Here is a 24309-nt window from a genome sequence, read left to right as displayed (position 1 = left end):
TCTTAGTGAATCACATTTCTAAATATTAAAAAATTAAATAATAAAATACTAAAATGTAGAATAGAGTTTTTTGGTTTTTTTAAATCTTTATCGTTGAGGGTATTACAGATGTCTCCCTTCCCCCGCCCCAACATCCCCCTCCATCCGCTTCCTACCCTGCCCCAGGCCTTCACCACCCTATTGTCTGTGTCCATAGTTAATGCTTATATGCATGTAAGATCTTTGGGTAAGCTCTCCTAGCCCCCGCCCCCTTTTCTCTGAGATTCATCGGACTGTTCCATGTTTTCATGCCTCTGATTCTATTTTATTCACTAGTTTATTTTGTTTATTAGATTTCTTGTTTATTTATTTTGATTTATAGATACAATTGTTGATAGACATATATTTATTTTCCATTGTAATTTCATGTTTTTTATCTTTTTCCCCTTCTCTTTCTTCTCCTTTAAGAAGAGGATGAGGAGGAAGAAGAACAAGAAGGAAGATGAGGAGGAAGTGGATGAGAAAGACTACACTTCAACATTTCATGTAATACTGGTTTGGTGATGATGAACTTTTAGCTTTTTCTTGTCTGTGAAGCTCTTTATCTGACCTTCAATTCTAAATAATAGTTTTACTGGGTAGACTAATCTTGGTTGTAGGTCCTTACTATTCATCACTTTGAATATTTATTGCCACTCCCTTCTGGCCTGCAAAGTTTCTCTGGAGAAATAAGCTGACAGTCATATGGGTGCTCCCTTGCAGGTAACAAACTGCTTTTCTCTTGGTGTTTTTAAGCTTCTCTCTTTGTCTTTAACCCTTGGTATTTTAATTATGATGTGGACCTTGATGTGGGCCTCTTTGAGTTCCTTTTGTTTGGGACTCTCTGTGCTTCCTGGACTTGTCAGTCTATTTCTTTCACTAGGTAGGAGAAGTTTTCTGTCATCATTTCTTCATATAGTTTTTCAATATCTTGGCTCAGTGGTTGAGCGTCAACCTATGAACCAGGAGGTCACAGTTCGATTCCCTTTCAGGGCACATGCCCGGGTGACAGGTTTGATCCCAGTGTGAGGTGTGCAGGAGGCAACAGATCAATGGTTCTCTCTCATGATTGATGTTTCAATTTCTCTTTCCCTCTCTGAAATCAATAAAAATATATTTTAAAAAAAGAAATGAAGCTTCTGTGTGTTTACACTTTCACTTCTTTTGAAGCAAATATTCTGTTTTTGACAAAGTGAAATACAAATCTATATTATTGTTAGTAATTTCCCAATAAAAATATGTATTACTTAGATTAATAAATTTTTATCAAATATATGTAGTATTTTAGTTGAAACCATCCAATAATTTTAACCAACTATTATTACAGAAAGTTATCAGTCTTTTTATATACAGTATAACATATACACAAGCTAAACCCTTTGAGATGTAGTTAAAATATAACCACCTTGCCCTAGCCATTTAGCTCAGTGGTTAGAGCATTGCCCGGCAGATTGAAGGTTCACAGGTTTGATTCAGGTCAAGGGCATGTACCTTGGTTGCAGGCTCGATCCCCAGGCCTGGTTGGGGCAAGTGTGGAAGGTAAACAATCGATGTGTCTCTCTCACATTGATGTTTCTCTCTGTCTCTATTCCTCCCACTTTCTCTAAAAAAAAAAAGAAAAAGTCAGCAGAAAAATTATTCTCTGGTGAGGATTAACAAAATAATTTAGATATCCTCCTCTAATCTTTTGTAAAAAAAAAAAAAGGCTAGAAAAAGATGGCTAGATCAGATTAGTTTTTTAAGTTGCAGTAAGATAAATTTTCACTTAAAAATACAGATAGTAAAAGAAGATCTGGTGTGCTTGGACCAAAGCACATACAATTTTGAATTTCAGTTTATTCTATAAATGAGGCATAATCTTATCTTACAAAGTTTTAAAAATTCACTGAGATATGTGAAAGATCTTTTGCAATATTATGACATCAGAAATATATGGTCGTTCAGATGACTGAAATATGTTTGTCTTATATTTTTGGCTTTCATCCAGGGTTCCTGGCTCACAACTCACAAACCTCTGGGAATTTCCTTATTGAGGAGAGCAACAAGGGTGTTTCTTGTGTTGTTGAAGTAACTTTTGGACCCCACCAAAAGGTGGGAGATGGTTACTCTTAGGAGCAAGCCATGTGGTTAGATGATTGGAACTTTCAGTCCCATCTCCTGACTTCCAGGGTGGGGAGAAGGGCTTAAGATTGAATCAAGCATCAGTGGCCAATAACTCAATCATGACTACTTAAAGAAGGCTCCAATAAAGACCCCAAAAAGGGAGGAACCAAGATGGCTGCTTAGGTGAATGCAGTACTCATCTTCTCCCACAACCACATCAAAACTATAACTAAAGCCCTACCTGGTTTGGCTCAGTGGATTGAGTGTCAGCCTGTGGACTGAAGGATCCTGGGTTCAGTTCTGGTCAAGGGCACATGCCCAGGTTGTGGGCTCCATCCCCAGTAGGGGGCATGCAGGAGGCAGCCAATCAATGATCCTCTCTCATCATTGATGTTTCTATTTCCCATCCTTTCTGAAATCAATAAAAATATTTTTTAAAAAACTATAACTAAAATACAGAACAACCATTATTCAGAACCACTTGAAATCAGGTTGAATGGAAGCCCTACAACTAGAGAATTGAAGAAGAAACCATATTAAGACTGTTAGGAAGGGTGGAGGTGCAGAATGGACTAGTCCAGGGATGGGCAAACTTTTTGACTCGAGGGCCACAATGGGTTCTTAAACTGGACTAGAGGGCCGGAACAAAAGCATGGATGGAGTGTTTGTGTGAACTAATATAAATTCAAAGTAAAGGAGCAGAGGGGAGAGCAAAATAACCCTCCACTCTTTCGGCTCCACGGGCCGGATAGAACAGCCGAACGGGCCGGATCCAGCCCGAGGGCCGTAGTTTGCCCACAGCTGGACTAGTCCAACACCCACATGTGTCAGGTTTTTAATCAAGAGGGATATTTTGGCTGAGGAGCAAGGGGTCCCAGCCCCACACAAGAACTGTCATCACAGGGTTCTAGTGCCAGAGCTGTAAAACCAGCAGGGAAAGAGGATAAAAAATGGCAGCAGAGTAAGTGGATGCTGCACAGACATGCTGCCAGGAACAAACTGTAATTACAACTAAAATACTGAAAAACTTCCTGAATAATCAAAGGAAGACTCACTGGAGAGAACTCTGATACCCAAGGATCAAAAGTGGAAACCACATAGATGCTGGTAGGAGGGGCAGAGTCGCAAAAGGGCTGGCTGGATGCCCACAGACAGCAACTGATGTTCCAGAGAGATATCTCAGCTGTGGGGGGTTGCCACTGAAAACTCAGGGATCTAATCCCCATGGTGGGCCCCCCAGCAGAGAGCATCAGAACTGAGAAGGATAACATAACATCTGGCTGTGAAAAGCAGCAGGATTGTTGCCTGCCAAGGAAAGTCAGTGGGGAATTCAGGCATTCTCTTAAAGGCCCAACACACAGAATTCCCTATGGAGCCACCCACCTTGTCTCCTGCAGAGTGAGGGCAGAGTGGACTGGAGCTGTGTGAGCAGAAGCCAGAACTAGGGACTCAGGAGTTAAAGCTCAGAAGGCAGACATCCCCTGTTTCCTATGCTGAATCATTTCCTCACACAGCAGAGGATATCTTTTCCAAACAGACAGATGCTTTGCCTGGTGGAAAGACAGTTGACCCACCTTATTGGAAAACACCTTGCCCTGAGGCCACTTAAGAGATTAAAAATAACAGCCTTCAGGCAAAAGCAACTGCCCCACCCTGTTGAAAAAAACTCTTGCCACACCTGAGGGTGATCACCTGGGGCTATTCAAGTCAGAACCCTATCAGTATGTAGGCAGAGGCAGTCTCTGGAGGTTTTGAATATTTGCCAGATCTAATTAGTCAGAAACAGTATTATACACTGTCCTGCACTAGAGATTGAGAGTCGTACAGGATCTACCTAATACATAGTCACAAATCCAAACAGGCAGCCAAAATGAGACAAAGAAACTCGCAAATGAAAGAATAAGAGAATTCTCCAGAAGAGATAAAAGAAGCAGAAATAAATTTATCTGAAACAGAGTTCAGAGAAATAATGGTAAAGATGTTCAACAGCATGAGAAAAGATATACTAACTATGAAAACAACAGAAAGAATAATAAAGCACAAATAAAGAATACATTGGAAGAAATACATAGATTAGGGGAAGCTGAGGATCGAATCAGTGAATTAGAAGACAAGATTGAAAAAATCACTCCATCAGAGAACCAAAAAGAAAAAAATAGGACAGCTTTAGGGAGCTGTGGGACAATGTGAAACATAACAATATTAGAATCGAAGGTGTAACAAAAGAGGCAGAAAGAGAAAAAGGGTTAGAGACCCTGTTTGAATAAATAATGGCAGAAAACTTCCTTAATCTGGTAAAGTTTAAGAGGCACAGAGAACCCCAAACAAGAAGAGCCCAAACAGGCCCATGCCCAGACACATCATAATTAAAATTATAAAAATTAAAGACAGAATCGTAAAGGCAGCAAGATAAAACTTACCTACTAAGGAGCTCCCATAAGGATGACATCTGATTTCTCACAGAAACTCCACAGGTCAGAAGGGAATGTCATGAAGTACACAAAAGGTGATGAAAATCAAGGATCTGAAACCAAGATTACTATATCCAGCAAGGCTATCATTCAAAATAGAAGGTCAAATAAAGTGCTTCCTGGACAAAAAAAGGCTAAAGGAGTATATCACCACCAAGCCAGCATTGCAAGAAATGCTAAAATGACTGCTGTAATGCGAAGAAGAAATAGAGAGAGAAACCTAGGCATATAGAATTAAAATGGCAATAAATAAGTATCTATCAATAATAACCTTAAATGTAAATGGATTAAATGCTCCAATCAAAAGGCATAGGGTAAATGGATGGATACAAAAACATGACCCAGCTATATGCTGGCTACAAGAGACCCACCTCAAAACAAAGGACACACACAGGATGAGAGTGAAGGGTTGGAAAAATATTTTCCATGCAAATGGAAAATAAAAAAAAAAGATGGAGTGGCAATATTCATATCTGACAAAATAGACTTCAAAATGAAGGCCATCAGAAGAGAACAAAGGGCACTACAGGTCGGGGAAAAAAAATGGCGGCAGAATAGACAGGCGTGTTCCAAGCCTTGTCCCAGAGCAGAAAGAAAGAACAGCTGAGGGTCGCACGAGGAGTGTTTGTTGGCAAGTTAAGGGACAGCTAAACTCCAGGAGAAGGTGGGGGACTGCTAGACGGGGTTCCCCTGACTGGGCAGCCCCCACTGTGGCTGGGTCCCCTCCCGGAGCTACAGGCTTGGACATGGAGACTGCACCATCTTGAAAGGGAAAGTGGAGCTTATCGGAAACCTGAAAACCCACAACTGCGGCACCCACCGAACAGCTGTGAGCCCCAGAACACCGGTCCCCAATTGGCGCAAACTCACGGATTCAGAGGAGCTCTACACTCCACCAAGGAAAGGTCAGATTTTGCCTGGGATAAGGTGAGGTCTCTGGTCCCGGTGGGAGAGAGGAATGTGCGTTTTGCGGGAACTGGAGGACCAGGGAAGTCTGTGCCTAGAAAAATCCGTGGCTGTTGGGGCTGGCGTGAACCATGAATGTGGAAGGGGGTCCTCAAAGCTGCTAACAGAAGGGATCTCTAAAAAGCAACCCATTTTGATCTGACGTGCAGGGACAGCCTAAGAATTTCAAAGGTGTGCTTAGACTTGCGCGCAGACCCATTGTTTACACACTTGGGCTTTTTCCTCTTCAAATCCTTGCTTCTGATTACTAAGCCCAATACATAGGATCACCCAGTTGGGGACACCCTGGGAGACTGCAGGGGAAAGTTGTTTTTCTGGAACCTGGGGATCGGAGCAGGGAGTGACCATCGGAGAGTCAGCTCTGAGGCAGCCCACTTCCACAAACCTGTATTGAGTGCCACAGGGAAAGAAGGATGTAAATACAGGCTAGAGAGGCCAAAGAGATCTGGAAGTCAATCCAGAAACACTGCCACCCAGGGGGTGAATCACAAATTGACTCTTGTGTAATCAAAAATAAAGGAATACGAGAAATTAAGACACAACACCTGCTTGAAAATCAGGACTGGCTTACAACACTGAGGAGCAGTAGAACGCAGGGAACTGCAATACTGTCCAGACTGAGAAACAGGCGTGCTAAACAGAACAATAGAGGAAGTGAATGACCTTCACTACTGCACATTTTATTATGTTTATTTTTTATTTTTATTTTTTTATTTTCATATTTTGCATCTTTTACTCAAGAAACTAATTTTTTCTTTTTTCCTCACTTGATTTTACCTTTCTAATTATTACATTTTTATTTTCAATCAGTATCATTACTACTACTATTTTACCTTTTTTTTTTAAGTATCATTTTATTTTCTCCTTATTTTACTTTGGGATTAGTGTTCCACATTCTAGTTTCATCTTTCCTTTAGCATCATTTTACTCTATCTCAACTCTACCTTTATGCCATCACTCTCTTCCTAACCTTTCCCCTTTAGGTGTCCTGTTTATCTTACCCCTTTCCTGCTTTAGATTTTCCCTATTCTTTCTGCTTACCCCCTGATAAAATTTCACCCTACTTATATATCTAATCTACAATCCCTTGCTCCAAGTCCATACACACTTCTCTCTTTGCTGTCTTAACTATCCAAAAAATTGTCTTTCTCTCTGTCCTTTTGTTGTTGTTTGCTTGAATGTTGATTATATCAAATTTTTATGCTTTGTTGTGAGATTGTTTTCTTATTCTTTTGTTTGTTTGTTTGTTTGCTTTGTTTTTGTTTTTGTTTGTTTTTTGCTTCTGTTTTCCCTTGCCTCGCTTGATATTAGTTGGTGTTGTAGTTTGTATTAATCCCCAGGTGCTTGTTGCTGGCATTTGCTGGAATTAGTGGTTGTTCTATTGGAGTTTTCTCCCCATATATATAGTTTGTTCCCCTTTCTCTCTTAGTCTCTTTCTTGTCTCTCTTACTTTTTTTTTCCTTTTCCCAATTTCATTTTGACACTCCTTCTTCTTCCTTCCTTCCTTCCTTCCTTCCTTCCTTCCTTCCTTCCTCCCTCCCTCCCTCCCTCCCTCCTTCTCTCTCTCTCTCTCTCTCTCTCTCTCTCTCTCTCTCTCTCTCTCCCTTCCTTCCTTCCTTTCTTTCTTTCTTTCTTTCTTTCTTTCTTTCTTTCTTTCTTTCTTTCTTTCTTTCTTTCTTTCTTTTTCCTCTTCTTCTTTCTCTCCTATCCCCTAATTTGCCTTTCTCTGGTGGTCACCTTTATTGGAGGTTATTAATATCGTGAATACATTTCTGTTCAGTGCCTTGTGTGTTATACCTGGTTGTGTTGTATTTTGTGCCTTTAAATCAATGCAAGAGAGAGAGAACTACATAACCAGACATCCGGAGAAGGAGATCATCGGGAGACAAAGAAACAGCCTGCATATGAAAGAAAAGCAGGCAACACCAGAAAAGGAAGTAAACGAAATGGAGGCAAGCAACCTTCCAGAGAAAGAATTCAGAGAAATGGTCATAAGGTGGCTGAAAAGAATGGAAGACAAATTTGACAATATGAGCAAGAACCAAGAGGAAATGAAGAAGAACCAAGAAGAAATGGAAAATGACATTGCTGCTGTAAAGAACTCAATAGAAAGCATCAAGAGTAGACTAGAAGAAGCAGAGGACCGCATCAGTGAGCTAGAAGACAAGATGGGGGAAAATACCCAAGTAGAGCAGCTTCTAGAAAAAGAAATTAAAAAGCAGGAGGAGAGCCTAAGGGAACTTTGGGACAACATGAAACAAAACAACATCTGCATAATAGGGGTACCAGAAGGAGAGGAAACTGAGCAAGGAATAGAAAACCTGTTTGAAGAAATAATGACAGAAAACTTCCCTGATATAGGGAAGAAAAAACCCACACAAATCCAAGAAGCTCACAGAGTCCCAAGCAAAATGAACCCCAAAAGACCGACGCCAAGGCACATTATAATTAAACTGGCAAACACCAATGACAAAGTAAGAATCTAAAAGCGGCAAGAGAGAGACAGAAAGTTACATACAAAGGAACCCCCATCAGACTAGCAACCGATTTCTCAACAGAAACTCATCAGGCCAGAAGGGAGTGGAATGAAATATACAAAGTCATGCAAAGGAAGGGCCTGAATCCAAGAATACTATACCCAGCAAGGCTATCAATCAAAACAGAAGGTGAAATCAGGAGCTTCACAGACAAAAAAGGACTAAGGGAATGTATTACCACCAAACCAGCAATTCAAGAAATGCTAAAGGGTCTGCTGTAAAAAAAAAAAAAAGAAATAGGAAGAGAAGAAGGAACACAAAGGAAAAGAATAAAAATGGCGACAAATAAGTACCTATCAATAATAACTTTAAATGTAAACGGATTAAATGCCCCAATCAAAAGACATAGGGTAACGGATTGGATAAGAAAACAAGACCGATATATCTGCTGTCTACAAGAAACCCATCTCAGAAAAAAAGACGCACACAGACTGAGGGTGAAGGGATGGAAAAAGGTTTTCCAGGCAAATGGAAATGAAAAAAAAGCTGGGGTAGCAATACTTATATCTGACAAATTAGATCTCAAAGTGAAGGACTTAAGAAGAGATAAGGAAGGCCACTTCATAATACTAAAGGGAGCAATCCAACAAGAAGAAATAACTCTGGTAAACATATATGCACCCCATACAGGAGCACCCAAATACATAAAAAATCTCCTGGAGGATATCAAGGGAGAGATTGACAGCAATACTGTCATAGTAGGATACTTTAATACCCCACTATCACCATTGGACAAATCCTCTAAACAAAAAATCAGCAAAGAAACATCAATCCTAAATGACTCACTAGACCAGATGGAATTAATTGACATCTTCAGAACATTTCACCCCAAAGCCACAGAATATACATTCTTCTCAAGTGCACATGGGTCATTTTCAAAGATAGACCATATGTTGGGACATAGGCAAAGTCTCTTCAAATTCAAGAAGATAGAAATGATATCAAGCATCTTCTCAGACCACAGTGGCATAAAACTGGAAATCAACTACAATAAAAACAACCCAAAGAAATCATACACATGGAGACTAAACAGCATGCTATTAAACCATGACTGGGTTACCAGAGAGATCAAAGAAGAAATAAAAAACATCATGGCAACAAATGACAATGAAAACACAACAATCCAAAGTCTATGGGACACAGCAAAAGCAGTCTTGAGAGGGAAGTTCATAGTTCTACAAGCATACTGCAAAAAACAAGAAACAATAGTAATAAATTACCTAACCCCACAACTCAAAGAGTTAGAAAAAGAGCAACAAGAAAAGTCCACTGTAAGCAGAAGGAAGGAAATAATAAAGATCAGAACGGAGATAAATGACATAGAGACCAAAGAAACAATACAAAAGATCAACAAAAACCAAGAGCTGGTTATTTGAAAGGATAAACAAGATTGATGAACTTCTAGACAGGCTCACCAAGAAGCAAAGAGAGAGGACCCAAATAAACAAAATCAGAAATGAAAGAGGTGAAATAACAACAGATCCTGCCGAAATACAAAGGATTGTTAAAAAATACTACGAACAACTCTATTCCAACAAACTGGACAACCTGGAGGAAATGGACATATTCCTAGAAAAATACAACCTTCCAAAACTCAATCAGGAAGAATCTAAACAGCTCAATATGCCAGTAACTATGGAAGAAATTGAAGCAGTCATCAAAGAGCTTCCAGCAAACAAAAGCCCGGGGCCAGACGGCTTCACAGGAGAGTTTTACCAAACATTCAAGGAAGAACTAAAACCTATCCTCCTCAGACTATTACAAAAAATTCAAGAGGAAGGAACACTTTCAAGCTCATTCTATGAAGCCAGCATCACCCTAATACTAAAACCAGAAAAAGACAACACAATGAAAGATAATTACAGGCCAATATCCCTCATGAACATAGATGCCAAAATCCTCAACAAAATTCTAGCAAATCAGATCTAGCAGTACATCAGAAAGATCATGCATCATGACCAAGTAGGATTTATCCCAGGAATGCAAGGATGGTACAATATCCACAAATCAATTAACGTGATACATCACATAAACAAATTGAGAGATAAAAATCACATAGTCATATTAATTGATGCAGAAAATGCTTTTGACGAAATCCAACACCCTTTCTTGATAAAATCTCTAAACAAGGTGGGAATAGAAGGATCATGCCTCAACATAATAAACGCAATATATGATAAACCCACAGCTAACATCATACTCAATGGGCAAAAGCTAAAACCATTTCCCCTAAGAACAGGAACAAGACAGGGATGCCCACTCTCACCACTCCTGTTTGACATAGTACTGGAAGTATTAGCCATTGCAATTAGACAAGAAAAAGAAATAAAAGGCATCCAAATTGGAAAAGAAGAAGTAAAGCTATCCTTATTTGCAGATGACATGATATAGTACATAAAAAATCCGAAAGACTCCATAAAAAAACTAACAGACTTAATAAATGAATTCGGCAATGTAGCAGGATACAATATTAACGCCAAGAAATCTATGGCATTTCTATACACCAATAGTGAACTTACAGAAAGAGAGACTAAAAAAGCAATCCCATTTACCATTGCACCAAAAAATTAATATACCTAGGAATAAATTTAACTAAGGAGGTAAAAGACCTATATGCAGAAAACTATAGAACACTGAAAAAAGAGATAGAGGAAGATGTAAACAGATGGAAGAACATACAATGTTCGTGGATTGGTAGAATCAACATCATTAAAATGTCCACACTACCCAAAGCAATATATAGATTTAATACACTCCCCACTAAAATACCAAAGGCATACTTCACAGACCTAGAAAGAACTTTCCAAAAATTCATCTGGAATAAAAAAGACCCCGAATAGCCATAGCAATCCTGAGAAAGAAGAATAAAGTAGGAGGTATCTCAATACCAGATTTCAAGCTGTATTACAAAGCCACTGTCCTCAAAACAGCCTGGTACTGGCACAAGAACAGACCTATAGACCAATGGAATAGAATAGAGAATCCAGATATAGACCCAAACCACTATGCGCAATTAATATTTGACAAAGGAGGCATGAACATACAATGGAGTCAAGATAGTCTCTTCAATAAATGGTGTTGAGAATATTGGACAGATACTTGCAAAAAAAATGAAACTAGATCACCAACTTACACCATACACACAAATAAACTCAAAATGGATACAGGACTTAAACATAAAATGGGAAACCATAAAAATACTAGAGGAATCCACTGGCAGAGAAATCTCAGAAATATGTCGAAGCAATTTCTTCACTGATACCACTTCTAGGGCAATGGAAACTAAAGAGAAAATAAACAAATGGGACTACATCAAAATAAAAAGCTTTTGCACAGCAAAAGAAACCATCAACAAAACAACAAGAAAGCCCACTGTGTGGGAGAACATATTTGCAAATGTTATCACTGATAAAGGTTTAATCTCCAACATTTACAGGGAACTCATACAACTTAATAAAAGGAAGACAAATGATGCAATAAAAATATGTGCAATGGACCTAAATAGAAATTTTTCAAAAGAAGACAGAAGGAAGGCCCAGAAACATATGAAAACATGCTCAAAGTCACTAGTTATCTGAGAGATGCAAATCAAAACGACAATGCGGTACCATCTCACACCTGTCAGAATGGCTATCATCAATAAATCAGCAAACGACAAGTGCTGGCGAGGATGCGGAGAAAAAGGAACCCTGGTGCACTGCTGGTGGGAATGCAGACTGGTGCAGCCACTGTGGAGAACAGTATGGAGTTTCCTCAAAAAACTGAAAATGGAACTCCCATTTGACCCAGTAATCCCACTCCTAGGAATATATCCTAAGAAACTAGAAACACCAATCAGAAAGGATATATGCACCCCTATGTTCATAGCAGCACAATTTACAATAGTTAAGATTTGGAAACAGCCTAGTTGCCCGTCAGCAGATGACTGGATCAGAAAACTATGGTACATCTACACAATGGACTACTATGCTGCCATAAAAAAGAAGGAATTCTTACCATTTGTAGCCACCTGGATGGAATTGGAGAACATTATGCTAAGTGAAATAAGCCAGTCAATGAAAGAAAAATACCACATGATCTCACTCATTTCTGGATAATAAAAAACATAAACTGATGAATAATAAGATAGATACAGAGGCAGTAAAGCATCAAACAGACTGTCAACTTACAGCAGGAAGGTTAGGAAGAGGTGGGGAAAATAAGAGATCAACTGAAGGACTTATATGCATGCATATAAGAATAACCAACAGATGCAAAACATTGGGGCATGAAGGAATGTATGGGAGTGGGGTGGGGGGGCAATGTTAAGATATGTACACATATAATACCTTAATAAAAAAATTAAAAAACAAAAAAAGGGCACTACATAATACTAAAGGGATTGATCCAATAAGAGGGTATAACCCTGGTAAACATACATGCTCCCAAAATAGGAGCACTTAAATATATTAAAAATACTTCTAGAGGACTTTAAGAGAGAGATCAACAACAATACAGTCATAGTAGGAGACTTTAACACCCCACTGACTTCACTGAGTAGATCTTGCAGCCAAAAAATTAAAAGGAAACAGTGATTCTAAAGGACACAATAGATAAGATGGATTTAATTGACATTTATAGAACATTTCACCCCAAAGCAGCAGAATATACATTCTTTGCAAGTGCACATGGATCATTCACAAAGATATACCACATGTTTGGACACAAAACAAGTCTCTACTAGTTCAAGAAGATTGAAATCATTTCAAGCATCTTCTCAGATCACAGTGGAATGAAATTAGAAATCAATTGCAGTAAAAACACCCAAAAAACATTTAAACACATGGAAACTAGCATGTTATTAAACAATGATTGTTATGGGGGTTCTCCGGCCGCGACCAGCACGGCTTGAGAGTGAATGAGTCCTGAGTAGGGGTGACTGGGATTGAGAAAAAAAAAGATACAGACACAGAGACAGTAAGTAAAGCTGGGACCAAGTGGGACACTGTTCTCAGATGGAGAGACAGTGACCCTGAGCTAGTGCAGCGCTCTGTTATATACAGCATGATACCAGGAAGTTTTACTAGAATTTAAGACAAAGGAAATTATGTGAAATCATGCTTAAGATCAAGCTGCAATTCTTCATTCTTGTGGCTTCTCATAATTGTCAGGCCTGACTGAGCCTGGATAATTGCGTCCGCCCCTGGTGCCTGGCTAAACTTAGATAATGGTACCCACCCCCTGGCGCCTGAGCTATAGGTCAGGACTGACAACATTCTTGCCTTTGGCAAGGTATGTTTCCAGGACATGGCTTTGCCAACACTGCTGGACTCAGCTGACGACCTTTGCTCAAGTGCTCTGCCAGGTGCTCTCTACAGACTGGGTTACTAATGAGATAAAAAAAAGAAATAAAAAAATGCCACAATATTTTGCAGCAAGGATTCAGGATCTGGAAAAGGGGCTGACACACAAATTAATATACTAGACAAGAAATATAAATTTAGAAGGCATAGGGGAACCAGGCAGATAAATTCTCTCTAGCAGAAAAGCTCTCTGAACCCTGGGCCTGTCATCTTTTATTTACCTGAATATACATTTGCCCTTTAGCTAAGCAAACAGGCATATCAATGGTAAAGTTTGGTAAACAATAAAAGGATTATCAGGTTAGAGGATTGCCTTCAGCCATTTGGTAAAAGCAGGACAATATTATGGTGATTTTCAGCCCTTGCTGAATATCAAAGTCCATTAGACTTCCAGTGGACTTCTACATAATTATGCTACTTGTTGGTCTTAGCTACCAGCATTTCCCCCTTTTTGTTTTCTTAATAAATTTAGAAAGGTGTATGCCATTTGCAGGGCTTGGGTCCCTTTAAGACTTTTAAAAATTGTTGTCAGATATTTAAGGAATTAGTCCATACTAGGCTTCTTTCTGGGCCATCATTTCTTTATGGGTCTCCTTCCCAATCACCATCCCCTTGTGAGATAACAGCAATGATATTTGAGTTCTGGATGGTGGACAAATGGTGGACAATGACAATGCAGGTCCGACCTACTTTTTGTCCAGGGCAACCTGTACTGATGCACAGCTGATGACTGCTAGCATGGCAAGGCGTCTTTACCATCCCCCATCTGGACTGTTTCTCCCCTGTCTCATCAGCATGTTGCTTGGGGCACCTGCTATCTGTGGTTGGAGTAGTCGACGGTCTGCAGCTACAGGAACAGGGTGAGCAGTTCCTCTCTCGGATTCATTGTTGAAGTTTTCACATGGGCTTGGAGGACTTTTCTGGAAATAACACAAGCATATCCTTGACCAAAGGTTAATAAAGGGACCCTTCCATAAACCAGACTTGGGATCTTTCCATTTAACCAGACCATTTTCCTTTGGCTTATTCTGACACCAGTGTAATTCCATGGATGTCTTGTCATTATCATTACAAATGAAAAAAATTTAAAGTGAAAAAAATATAAAGTAATTAAGGCTTGATGTAGCTTACTTACCGGAGATTTCTTCATTATTCCCCCCTTGTTTGTTTTTCAAGTTGGGATTTTAGAGGCCCTTGAGGCAGATGTAACATGCAAATTTTTTTTTTTTGAGGCCTAATATATTGGTTTTTAATTACAGTTTTCTAGATATTTGAAGGGAATCTACTGTTCTTTTCTCCCAGAGTAATTTCTAAGCCACCTTTAGGGAATTCCTTTTAAAAACCTTTTTCTGTCTTTTAAACAGAGCAACAAACTTGGTTGCTTCTCAGAAATACCAATAGGAGAGAGGTATGCTGGCCAATACTGCAATGCATACATATCAAGTAAAAGTAACTCTCTTCTTACTTATGGTGCCTCATTAATGGTGAGATTTAATGCTTGAATAATAACTTTTAGTTTACTTTGTAAATACTAGCAGAAGAGATTTTAAAATTTCTCCTTTTTATTAACCTTAAAATTTACTTTTAAACAGCATTCTTTTTGGCTAGTGCTCATTTGCATATGTATGCAAATTTTACTTTGGGCTTTGTTAGACCCAATTGCTTATAAAATATTGGCTTCTCATATAAATGAGTTTATATGAGACCTTGATTAGATTGTAAAAAGCTAATTTATTAAGTAATTAAAGTATGTATTTTTATTGAAAAAGTAAAGTAAGCAAACCTATACATTTGACCTATGAAGTACAGATGCCACCCTATCCCCCAGCCTATCTAAAGAGCAGGCTGTTTGAGGGCTCCCATCTTAAAATTCCACTGCTGAATTATCTGGTTCTGCTTAAGAAGTATTCAGCAACTTTGTCCTGCTAAGCTTAGAGGTTGAAACCTTTATAACATATAAACTATATGTATATAAATAGAACACAGTTATTAATTTTTATTTAATAAAGATTTCCATGTGATTTCAAGTATATTAGATCAGTCTAATTTAATTCAAAAATATTTCTTTTAAGAAGAGAGTAAATCCTTGAATCATTTCTGGGCTCTTGAAATGTCCCAAAGCTATCTCTTGGTTAAAGTCTTGAAATTTAATTTGGAAAGGCTATCAAATATACATAACCCAAAGATTATAATATACACTCTTTGAAATTATTCTAAAAGATGTTAATTAAATTTAAACTGGTTTTTATATTAAAAATTTGGTTCAAACCATAGAATTAATCCTTTTTTAATTAGGCCAATAAAATATTATATCCTAAGTTGAAATTTTTACCACACGTAGTACACATAAGGACTACAATATATTTTTTGAACTACTAATTTCTCCAGAGAAAACAGAAGAATTATTTTTCTTAAAAATGAATTTCTAAACTTTATGCATTTTATTATCACAACCATATAATTTCTCCCAACTTAATTTGAACTTTTAATTCTTTGAAGCCTCAAATTTTAGGTGGCAAGTTAAATACTTAGCATTTCTCAGATTAGTAATGCCTTCACATTTTTAAGGATGTATTTCAAATAAAATACAAGACATATTCAATCAGTAGATTCAAATTTATCCTCTAGATTTTTCATACGAGGCAAACTCAGATTAATATTTCAGTATTTTGTCATTTTAAAATGCCTAGATATTTAATAAATTTATATTATTTATTTCAGCAATGTTCTAAAGTTTTGCCCTGACCAGTTTGGCTCAGTGGATAGAGCATCGGCTTGCGGACTGAAGGGTCCCAGGTTAGATTCCGGTCAAGGGCATGTACCTTGGTTGAGGGCACATCCCCGGAGGTGGGTGTGCAGGAGGCAGCTGATTGATGTTTCTCTCTCATCGATGTTTCTAACTCTCTATCCCTCTCCCTTCCTCTCTGTAAAAAATCAGTAAAATATATTTAAAAAATAAATAAATAAAAATAAAGTTTTAAGTTACCAAAGGTTTTGGAAAACTATGTTTAGGCTTATGTGGTTGGCAAGTATCCCTGCCTGTCACACGGAAGGCTGATGAAAAGGCAGGGGGAGGAGGGGGCAGACCCGTATCCACTTGAATGTAAAACTGACACATTCTTCCTTAGAGATAACATCTAAGGTTACTGCTGCGGGAAATGTGACTGGCCCCCTCCTCCAACAGAGAGCGCAGCCAGTCTCTCCCCTGAGTGATGGGACCCCCACCATCAATATAACTAGAGGCTCGTTGCACGATATTCATGCAAGAATAGGCCTTCCTTCCCCTGGCTTTACTCCCAGCTGCCTGGGGCCACCCGGGAGCTGGCACGTCCCCACACCTACCAGGAGCCAGCACGTCCCTGCTCTTACTGGGAGCCGGCAAGTCTCCACTCCCCGGCTACCCAGGAGCCGGCACCTCCTTGCTCCCCGGCCGCCTGGGAGCCGGCAAGTCCTCGCTTCTATCTGGAGCACCGCTCCAGTAGCTCCCTCTGCTACCCCCCTTCCCCTCATAGCAGGCTTCATGCTGCTGCACACCTGCATATGCAAATTAACCTCCATCTTTGTTGGGTTAATTTGCATACTCACTCTGATTGGCTGTGGGTGTAGCGGAGTGATGTTTAATTTGCATGTTTCTCTTTTAATAGGTAAGATTATCACTGGAAAGCTTCACCACAAATCCTTCATTTTAGTTACATCTATTTATTTATGTTTTAACAATTTTGAGATATTAAAGCCAATTATTATTATCCAAGGCATTTTCTTTGGCAAATTCTGTAACAGAGATAACTTACTTTCAGTGGCTTTAATGTTAACCTTGGAATGCAGTCTATTATTATTCAAGAACTGCCCTTTATTATGGAAAAACTAATCTTATTGACCAAATACAGCCTGTATATTTTCCTTATGCCATTTTTGCCATTTTTTAAAAAAGAAAAAACAGTCTTGGGTTTATTCTATAGTATCCGTAAAGAGATGGTGCTCAAGAGGCCACCCAAAATCGGGTTGGGTGCACCTCCCCTTGAGCTTGCCTTTTTTTCTTCATGGGTACAGAAATCCCAGATGCATCCCTTAAGTTGTAAGAAATGTCTCATCTATCCAAATATAAAATGATGGCCTGGGAAATAAAAATATGGTGAAAATGAGACTTTTAATAACACTCCTGGGAGTGGGCATCCATTTTACAGGATCACCAAAAGACTAGTGGGCTGGGCCTTTTTTAGTTACTTCCCTTTGTCTAGGGTATTTTCTTAAAATCTGTGTTATTGGCTACGTGTACCATCATATTTTTTCTCCCTACCCCCACATCCTGTTTGCTTTGGGGGAATTTTTTTAATGGACTGGCTGCCTACTGTCTCTTTTCTATTAAATAAAAGGCATGCTTAATAGACTAATAATAAACAAATTAAACCAAACAGCAAGGACAGATAAAATGATAATCAACAAACAAGTGCCCATAACACATAGACAAGACTTAATAAATCAGAATTCTTTTCATGTTTTTTTTCCCTATTCTGCTCTCCATAGCACTGGCTGGCATCTAAAGTTATTTTAGCCACCCTAACCAGTTTGGCTCAGTGGATAGAGCATCTGCCTGTAGATTAAAGGGTCCCAGGTTCAATTCCGGTCAAGGGCATGTACCTTGGTTGCAGGCATATCCCCAGTGTGGGGTGTGCAGGAGGCAGCTGATCGATGTTTCTAACTCTCTATCCCTCTCCCTTCCTCTTTGTAAAAAATCAATAAAAATATAAAAAATGATAATAAAGTTATTTTAGCTAAAATCTGCCTGTCCCAAGTCATTATATGGTAATTTTCAGACAAAGCATTAAAGAATTCCTTTGTAAAATGACTGTTAGCCCCATTTTCTCTAGCTGTTGAGCCTTTCAACACTAGAGGTGGAGGATCTGGGACCTTAGGTATTACAGAGTTTTGATCCCCAATAAAAATTAGGCATAATGCAGTTTGAACAAGAGCCCATCTAGTAAAAGATGACAAGGGCACTTGTTTTCCTTGAGCCTGATTTAAGAGTGTACCTTTTGACATTTTAATTTCTTTTTCCTTGAGCATACAAGCTAAAAATTTACAATGATGTTTTTGCCTTTTACTCAAATTCTTCCCCATTATAGCCTGGCTGAAATAAAAGATGTTCCCACCTACTTTATGGTTCGTGAATTCCAAAGCTGGCATGGGCTTTGTACACAGTGATTTTCCCCACCTTTTTGGTGCTCCCACCTTTCCAGTGAACTTTCTTCATTTTTTGCTCCAGCAAATCTTCTTCAGATGTCCCTCGTTGGGATGCCAGAATGTCGCAACCTTTTGCAGCAAGGAGTCAAGATCTGGAAAATGGGCTGACGCACAAATGAATATATTAGACAAGAAATATAAATGTAGAAGGCATGGGGAAGCCAGGTGGATAAGTTCCCTCTAGTGGAGAAGCTGGGCCTGTCATCTTTTATTTACTTTAATATACATTTGCCCTTTAGCAAAACAGTCATATCAGTGGTAAAGTTTGGTAAACAATAAAAAGATTACCAGGTTAGGGTATTTCCTTCAACCATTCAGCCAAAAGCAGGGCAATATTATGGTGATTTTCAGTCCTTGCTGAATATCAAAGTCCATTTGCCTTCCAGTGGACTTCTTGCATAATTATGCTAATTACTTGTTGGTCTTAGCCTCTGGCAAAAAAAAAATTCCTGAAAACAAATGAAAATGAACACATAACCACCCAAAATCCCTGGGACACTGCAAAAGCAGTCCTGAGAGGGAAGTTCATAACACTAAAGGCATACCTCAAAAAACAAGAAAAACCAACAATAAACTACTTAATGCTACAACTTAAAGAACTAGAAAGAGAACAACAAGAAAAGCCCAGAGGCTGTAGAGGGAATGAAATAATAAAGATTAGCGCAGAAATAAACATAGAGACAAAAAAAATACAAAAAATTAATGAAATCAAGACCTGGTTTTTTGAAAGGAGAAACAAAATTGATGAACTCTTAGCCAGACTAATCAAGAAACAGAGAGAGGACCCAAATAAATAAAATCAGAAATGAAACTGGAGAAGTAATCACTGACACCACAGAAATACAAAGGATTTTAAGAAAATACTATCAACAACTGTATGCCAACAAGCTGGACAATGTGGATGAACTAGAAAAATTCCTAGAAAAATACAATCTCCCAAAACTGACTCAGGAAGAATTAAAAAACCTGAATAGGCCAATAACAACCAATGAAATAGAAGGAGTAATAAAAAAACAAAACTCCCACCAAGCAAAAGCACAGGCCCAGATGGCTTCACAGAGGAGTTTTACCAAACATTCAAAGAAGAACTAACACCTATACTCTTCAAAGGATTTCAGAAAATCCATGAGGAAAGAACACTTCCAAACTCTTTTTTGAGGCGAGTATTATCCTAATTTCAAAACCAGATATAGACACTACAAAGAAAGACAATTACAGGCCAATATCCCTGATGAACATAGATGCTAAAATCCTCAAGAAAATATTAGCAAATCACATCCAACAATATATTAAAAAGATCATATGCACCCAGTGATCCCACTTCTAGGAATATATCCCAAGAAACTAGAAACACCAATCAGAAATGATGTATGCATCCCTATGTTCATAACAGCACAATTTACAATAGCTAAGATTTTGAAACAGTCTAAGTGCCCATCAACAGATGAATAGATTAAAAAACGGTGGTACATCTACACAATGGAATACTAAGCTGCTGTAAAAAAGAAGGAACTCCTACCATTTGCAACAGCATGAATGGAGCTGGAGAGCATTATGCTAAATGAAATAAGTCAGTCAGAGAAAGTTAAATATCATATGATCTCACTCATTTGTGGATTATGATGAACAATATAAACCGATGAACAAAAACAGATCCAGAGACAGAGAAGCATCAATCAGATGCTCAAACCTCAGAGGTAAGTTAGGGGAGGGTGAGAGTAAGGGGGAGAGATCACCAAAGGATTTGTAGGCATGCATATAAGCATAACCAATGGACATAGACACCAGGGGGGTAAAGGCATGAACGGGAGTAGGGTGGGGGAGGGGGCAATGCGGGGATAAGGACACATATGAAATACCTTAATCAATAAAGAAAAAAATATACGCCATAATGAAGTGGGATTTATTCTAGGAATGCAAGGCTGGTACAATATTCACAAATCAATAAATGTGATACATCAAATAAATTGAAAGACAAAAATCCCATGATCATATCAATAGACGCAGAAAAAGCATTCAACAAAATCCAACACCCATTTTTGATAAAAACTCAGCAAAGTGAGTATAGAGGGAGCATCTCAACATGATAAAGGTCATATATGAGAAACCTACAGCCAACATCATATAAATGGGCAAAATCTAAAACCACTTCCCCTAAGAACAGGAACAAGACAGGGATGCCCACTCTTACCACTTCTGTTTGACAGAGTACTGGAAGTGCTAGCCATAGTGATCTGACAAGAAGAAGAAATAAAAGGCATCCAAATTGGAAAGGAGGAAGTACTAGTAAAACTCACATTATTCGCAGATGACATGATATTGTACATAGAAAACCCCAAAGATTCCATCAAAAAAACTACTAGACTTAATAAATGAATTCAGCAAGGTAGCAGCATACAAAATTAACACCCAGAAATCTATGGCTTTTTTATACACCAATAATGAACTCACAGAAAGGGAAACTAAATAAAAAACAAAAACAATCCCATTTAGCATTGCAACAAAAAATTAAGATACCTAAGAATAAACTTAACTAAGGAGGTAAAAGACCTGTACTCAGAAAACTACAGGACATGATAAAAGAGATAGAGGAAGACATAAAGAAATGGAAGAATATACCATCTTCATAGATTGGTAGAATCAACATCATTAAAATGTCCATACTACCCAAAGCAATCTATAGATTCAATGCAATCCTCATTAAAAAACCAACAGAATATTTCACAGACCTAGAACAAACCCTCCAAAAATTCATGTGGAATAAAAGAAGACCCTGGATAGCTATAGCAATCCTGAGAAAGAAAAGCAAAGTTGGGGGGATCACAATACCAGATATCAAGCTATATTACAAAGCCACTGTTCTCAAAACTGCCTGGTTCTGGCACAAGAACAGACATATAGACAAATGGAACCAAACAGAGAACCCAGAATTTGACCCAAGCCATTATGCTCAATTAATATTTGACAAAGGAGGCAAGAGCATACAATGGAGTCAAGATTGTCTCTTCAATATATGGTGTTGGGAAAATTGGACAGATAGATGCAAAAAACTGAAACTAGACCACCAACTTATACCATACACAAAAATAAACTCAAAATGGATAAAGGACTTAAACGTAAGACAGGAAACCATAAAAATCTTAGAAGAATCCATAGGCAGCAAAATATCAGACATATGTAGTAGCTATATCTTTACTGATACAACTCCTAAGGCAATGGAAACCAAGGAGAAAATAAACAAATGGGACTACCTCAAAATAAAAAGCTTCTGCACAGCAAACAAAACTATCAACAAAACAACAAGAAAGCCCACTGCATGGGAGAACCTATTTTTTTTAAATATATATTTTATTGATTTTTTACAGGGAGGAAGGGAGAGGGATAAAGAGTTAGAAACATCGATGAGAGAGAAACATCGATCACCTGCCTCCTGCACACTCCCTACTGGGTATGTGCCCGCAACCAAGGTACATGCCCTTGACCGGAATTGAACCTGGGACCCTTGAGTCTGCAGGCCAGTGCTCTATCCACTGAGCCAAACTGGCTAGGGTGGAGAACATATTTGCCAATGTTATTGTTGGTAAGTGTTTAATCTCCAAAATTTACAGGGAACTCATAAAACTTAACAAAAGGAAGATAAAAAATCCAATAAAAAAATGGACAAGGTACTTAAATAGTCACTTTTCGAAAGAGGATATATAGAAGGCCAAGAGACATGAAAACACTAGGGGCCCGGTGCATGAAGATTTGTGTACAGGAGGTGGGTCCCTCAGCCCGACCTGCAACCTCTCCAATCTGGGAGCCCTCAGTGGAGCCCTCTCCAATCTGGGAGTTTCTGTCTGTCTTTGCAATTATATGAGTGAATTTTCTGAGACCCCAACCCAGTTTGGTTTGTTGCTCACAGAATAATAGAGGCATTTTTTTTCTTTGTTTCATTGGTGGAGATTTCCTGGAAGTTTTAGGATATCTTCCCTTTAGTTTTTCCTAGACACTCTAATTTTACTTATGTCTCTCACCTTTGCTTTCCCTCCATCCCCCACCACAATAGTAACTTACTCCAGGCTCACTTTGCTCTAGTGTCTAGGACAGGGGTCCTCAAACTTTTTAAACAGGGGGCCAGTTCACTGTCCCTCAGACCGTTGGAGGGCCTGACTATAGTTTTAAAAAAAACAACTATGAACAAATTCCTATGCGCACTGCGGGCCCGGAACAAGTTGGCTCCTAAGCAGGACAGGCAGAGGCACCCGGTGGGCCAAATAAATGTCCTTGGCGGGCCACATGTGACCCGCAGGCCATAGTTTGAGGAACCCTAGTCTAGGATATCCGTCTGCCACCAGAACTACGATTCCCAGCATTCCTGGTGCTCCCTGCACTCTGGGCTTCCACGTCCAGTCCTGGGGCTGCCACCAGAACTACTATTCCCAGAATTCCTGGTGCTCCCCGTACTCTTGGTTTTCCCTTCCTGCTCTGTCTCAGTCCCATGGCCTCCCACTCTGCCAATTCCTCCAAGCTGCCAGCTCTCCCTCTCTGCTCTCCGTCTGGCGGCGTGGGGAGCCAAGTTCCTCAAGCTGCTCCACTCTCTGCTGGCTCTCCCACTCTGCTCTCCTCCTGGCACCTGTGTATGCAAATTAACCTTCCATCTTTGTCTGGTTAGTTTGCATACTCACTCCTGATTGGCTGGTGAGTGTAGCAGAGGTATGGTCAATTTACATGTTTCTCTTTTATTATATAGGATACTCAGTCACTAATCATCCAAGAAATGCAAATCAAAACAACAATAAGGTACCATCCCACACCTGTCAGAATGGCTATCATCAACAAATCAACAAATGATAAGTGATGTTAAGGATGTGGAGAAAAGAACCCTCTTGCACTGCTGGTGGGAATGCAGACTGGTGCAACCACTGTAGCAAACAGTATGGAGTTTCCTCAAAAAACTAAAAATGGAGCTCCCATCTGAACCAGTAATCCCACTTCTAGGAATATATCCCAAGAAATCAGAAACACCAATCAGAAAGAATATATGCACCCCTTTTTGTTCATAGCAGCACAATTTACAATAGCTAAGATTTGGAAACAGCCTAAATGCCCATCAGCAGATGAGTGTATTAAAAAACTGTGGTACATTGATATAATGGAATACTACACTGATGTAAAAAAAAAAATAACTCTTACCATTTGCAACAGCATGGAAGGACCTGGATAGCATTATGCTAAGCAAAATAAACCAGTCAGAGTAATAAAAATATCACATGATCTCACTTATTTGTGGAATATAATGAACAACATAAACTGATGAACCAAAATAGAGCCAGAGGAAAAAAATATTTTAGAATATAATAGAAGTAATCCTGTTATTTGTAGGTTTTTAATATTCCTTACAACTTTTATGATATTATACTATGTTTACAGTTTTGGTAATATATTTAATATCTTTTTCTTGAAATATTAATATTTATAGCATGTAATATTATATTTAAAATCATTTTCTTGAGATATTAATATTTATTGCATGTAAATGACTAATTCTTTTGTATATACAATCTGGTAATAGATTTTTTTGTATATTTAAAAAATAAAAAAACAAAAAAAATAAAACAAAAAATCCAAGAAGAACAAATAGTTCTAAAC

At 38.6% G+C, this 24309-nt stretch overlaps 1 long non-coding RNA gene across 1 annotated transcript in view; it reads left to right on the top strand.

Moving 5' to 3' along the window:
* The window catches only part of LOC308234242, a 179593-nt gene that overhangs the window by 25716 nt on the left and 129568 nt on the right, over positions 1-24309 (top strand). Inside the window, exon 2 of the long non-coding RNA XR_013959036.1 lies at positions 448-525. This is a non-coding gene — a long non-coding RNA (uncharacterized lncRNA). The remainder of the gene's footprint in view (positions 1-447; positions 526-24309) is intronic.

The sequence above is a fragment of the Plecotus auritus genome, assembly GCF_963455305.1.
Source record: "Plecotus auritus genome assembly, chromosome: 1".
NCBI lineage: Eukaryota > Metazoa > Chordata > Mammalia > Chiroptera > Vespertilionidae > Plecotus > Plecotus auritus.
This window is presented reverse-complemented; position numbering and strand designations above follow the sequence as displayed.